At 46.6% G+C, this 4,433-nt stretch overlaps 1 pseudogene; it reads right to left on the bottom strand.

Moving 5' to 3' along the window:
* Positions 1–533: 533 nt before the first annotated feature.
* On the bottom strand, positions 534–2,271 carry LOC113883732 (annotated as a pseudogene).
* Positions 2,272–4,433: the final 2,162 nt, after the last annotated feature.

Raw genomic sequence — 4,433 nt, 5'->3', positions numbered from 1 at the left:
CAACCCGACCCTGTTGCAGGCGGCTTCTTGTTTTCAGGCAGCCTGCTTTCCTTCATTTTCTCTGTTTGGTGTGTACTTCTGCTTTGCTTAATACAACTCTTGCTATTTACAACTGCTCTCTGTCTCTTGATTGAATTCTTTCCTTTGGGGGATAAGAACCAAGGAAACACCTGTGTTTGGTGGTAACAATTCTAGGGTACTCCTGTATCGGGCTCCTGCAGTGTGTAGGGGTTCAGCTCTTGCAGTGCAGATGGCTTCTCCAGCACCACGTTTCCAACTCATGTAGCTCCTCCGGAGCCCCAGTCCTGCCATGACAGGGGCCAACACCACCCAGCAGCCGTACTTTCCCCCAATTCTCCCCACCTTGGATGGCTTTGTCTCAGGATGCCTCCATTGAGATTCCTCTCCATGAATGACTTTTCTTGACACTCCAGATGGTAAGTTTGTTTTTTGTTTCTTTAATTTATATTTTGGCTGTGCTGGGTCTTCATTGCAGCACTCAGGCTTTCTCTAGTTGCTGCAGTCAGGGGCTGCTCTTCATTGCATTGCATGGGCTTCTCATTTCAGTGGCTTCTCTTGTAGAACGTGAACTCTAGGCATGCAGACTTAAGTAGTTGTGGCACATGGGCTTAGTTGCCACAAGGTACGTGGCATCTTCCTGGACCAGAGATGCAACCCTTGTCCCCTGCATTCTTAACCACTAGACCACCAGGGAAGCCCTAGATGGTAGGTTCTTGACACATTCTGGAGGGCAAATTTCCAGCAACTACCATTGTTACTGAAAGTTCAGCTTCCCTGTACACCAGTGCCAAAGAGAATCTCAGTTTTGGGTGAAATAGGTAAGGAGAGCTTTATTACTTCGCCAGGCAAAGGGCTTCTGCCTTGAAAAACTATGTGTCCCAACCCAGGATAATTTTTTTTTAAGACACCCAAATCTCTTTTAGTGGGAAAGTGAGGCAGTTGAGGTGGGGGTCTTACTGCACAGCTTGTCCATTGGCTCTGCTTCCTGAGTCCCGTGGCTTCATTACATCTGGCAGCTCGGGTGGGCTGGAGAAGGGCTCGATGCACACGTCTTCAAATGCCTCGTCTTCCCTGAAGGCTAGCCCCACAGTCACTGGGGCCTGAGGTAGTGCCGTTTGGCTGGTGAAACCACACTCGCCCAATGTCCTGCTGTCATCCAGAAGCTGGTTGTCTTTATACAGCCGCTGCTCATCTGGTGGACGCTTGAGGATACCCTGGATGACGCGCTTCAACTCAAACACGGTGCTCGACTCCTTGGCCTCAGTGAAGATGGTGGTCTTGCCGCGCCGGATCATGAGGAACACATCCATTGCGGTGGCGGTGGCGTAGCTGCCTTTCCCCCTAGATTGCCAACCCAGGAGGATTGAATGAAGGGTTTTATAAAAGGGACTCCAAGGTGGGTCTCTGACAAGATTAGGGTGTGTTCACCTTTTCTCAGGTGATCTCATCTTGATGAGCTGCTCTGATCTCTTTAATCAAGTGGTTTCTTGATGGCTCCTCCCTTGATTAGCAATTCCCTTGATTCTGCCCTTTGGAACTTAGGAAAGGTCATGCAGGCTGGAGTCTCACAAGAAATATTGCAGCATGCAGCTTATGTAGGAGCAGAGAAATGGGGCCAGGAGCCAAGTAACAGAAAAGTCATGCATCTTGTAAACAGCGGGAGTCCATGGGCAGATAAGGAAAGCAGGCACCTTCAGACTTACAGGAAATTGAGTGATAAGGGACTGAACAGGCGACCAAGAAAGGTGAGGAAAGGCAGGAATCCCCTGCGTCCAAATGTAACCTTTTGCCCATTGTGCTGTCATTATGATAAGATTAGCCTCACAGATAAGAATAGTCATCAGGCATGTATGCCATGACATTTCTACTCTAAGCTAAATAGGGACAAAATCCCTCCTTCCCTCAGTAAAATGAAGCTGGGATGAAAAAATCAGGAAGGTCAACGCCCAAACTCCTCATTCCCCAGGGAATATTCAGTCCCTTCATTCTTACCCTTCTCAAAACCAACTTGCCAAAGAAACCCTGGTTGGCAGCTCCTCACCTGCCTACCCACTCTCCCCTTGAGGCTGTATCCTTGCTTAAATAAACTTTTGCTTTACTTTCTAGACAAGTCTAGAAATGTTGCCCAAGTTGTCTGTGGGAAGATGGAAAAGCTAACTTTAATCTACTCAGAATAACAAAGAAGAATGATTTACTTGTTTAAAGAGTGGACTTGGGGACTTCCTGAGTGGTCCAGTGGCTAAGACTCCAAGCACCCAATGCAGGGGGCCAGGGTTTGATCCCTGGTCAGGAAACTAGATCCCACATGCCACAACTAAAGACCCTGCACACTGCAACAAAAACCAGGGAAGCCAAATGCATAAATAAATATTAAAGAGTTGTGGCTTAGCTAGTTAAGAATCCGGCTGCAATCTGGGAGACCTGGGCTCGATCCCTGGGTTGGGAAGATCCCCTGGAAAATGGAAAGGCTACCCACTTCAGTATTCTGGCCTGGAGAATTCCATGGACTCTACAGTCCATAGGGTTGCAAAGAGTCAGACACAACTGAGTGACTTCCACTCACTCACTCACCTACTTACTTAATCTCTGTGCTTCATCTCTGAATTCTTTTGAGATGAAGAAAAAACCTGGAATTCACTGACAACAGAAATGGGACAAAAGGGCCCCTGTGCCCGGGAGATGCACAGGGCCACACTTGGTCTCACCATTGGTGCAGCGTTGGGTGACTTCTGTGCCATCCAGTTACCCATGGCTGTGTAAGTCTCCAGCAAGCTGGGTCTCAGCCCTGGTGCTCTGCCTCAGCCTAGGGAGGTGACGGATATACCTTATATATGCAGATCCTATATTCTTTGGAGCTCGCTTTATTTTTTGGCTAGTAGCCAATCTCTCTTTACTGAAATCCCCTGTTACAGTTGATAAAAATCTACATATTAAAATTTAGCTGCTGTGTGGCTTCCATCTCCTAATTTGACCCTGAGTGATACAGGGTCCCTGACCAACATAACAAGGATGAAAGACACCCAAGCCTCTCACCATTATACAGTGTGGTGTGCTAAACCATAGTGGGACAGAGTGTGAGAAGAGTGGTAAGAAGGTGCCTGCATGTCCATGAAGATGAGGGGATCGGGGCACTCTTGAGTTCATCATCATTAACACCTCCTCTTGTCTTTCCTCCCGTGTCACTAGATCTCTGAGTGGCGTCAGTTCTCTCACAAGTCTGGTCCACTCCAGCCCACTGCCACTTTGCATGCCAGGTCATCATCATCTCTGGCTGGTTTACCATGAGGGCCCTTATTCTAAATATCCTCTTTGCATCCACCCCTTGCTTGCTTCAGCCTGTTCTTCACAATGAGGCCAGAGGAATTCTTTTTTTTTTTTTTTCAGAGGAATTCTTCTAAAAGACAAATTTGACTCCTTGATTAAAAACTGTTGGGACTTCCCTGGTGGTCCAGTGGCTAAGACTCTGAGTTCCCAATGCAAGGGGCCCAGATTTGATCCCTGATCAGGGACTAGATCCCACATGCTCCAACTTAAGAGTTCACATGCTACATCTAAAGATTCCACATGCCACAACTTAAAAAAAAAAAAAGATTCCACGTGCTGTAACTGAAGATTCGTGACAGAAATTAGAATGAAGATCCCACATGCAGCAACTAAGACCCGGTGGAGCCAGATAAATAAATAACTTAGAAAAAAACAACTGCTGTTGGCTGCCCATTGCCCTTAGGTTAGCATCTGACTCATTTGTCCACAAGGTTTGGAAAGATCCCGCCTCTCCTCACCTTTCCAGTTTTATCTTGTGACACCCTTTCCTACATCCTTTCTCTCCAGCCACATGGAATGTCAGTTTCTTTGGGGACCTTTATAAGTACTGTTTCCTCTTCCAGGAAACCCTCTCCCTAACATCACCCTCGCCCTTTCACTCTCATCTTTGCTTCCTTAGCTCATCCTTAACCTCAGCTAAGGTATCTGTTCCTCTGAGAAGCCTTCCCAAGCCCATCTCTCTCTGATCCGGCTAGGTGCCTCTTGTGTTTAGTTCAAGCAAACCCTGTACTTCTCTCATACTTATCACAGATTGGTAACTGTTAATATGTCTCCTCACTACTGTGACGTGAAATTCATACTTTATGGCAAAAGAGGAGAAATTTAAACATAAAAATGTTCCCCTGCCTTCTCTCTGTCCTCTACTTGCCTTGTGTATCTGCATTATGTATTGACCAAACCGTCCCTTAGGCAGACATACCTGCTCAGCCATACACAACAGCTCCTTAAAGTATGACATTCCTTCCTGATTTTGTAAGGCGTTATGATGATCCATCAGGATCAGATCAGGATTGTGCAAACTGTTAATAGTACATCATTTAATGTATAGCCCTCTGTCCCCAAAAACTTACTTAACTGGGCTTTGATTT

This window comes from Bos indicus x Bos taurus, chromosome 25 (assembly GCF_003369695.1).
Source record: "Bos indicus x Bos taurus breed Angus x Brahman F1 hybrid chromosome 25, Bos_hybrid_MaternalHap_v2.0, whole genome shotgun sequence".
NCBI lineage: Eukaryota > Metazoa > Chordata > Mammalia > Artiodactyla > Bovidae > Bos > Bos indicus x Bos taurus.
The sequence above is the reverse complement of the archived record's forward strand: the minus strand, read 5'-3'. Positions and strand labels throughout refer to the sequence as shown.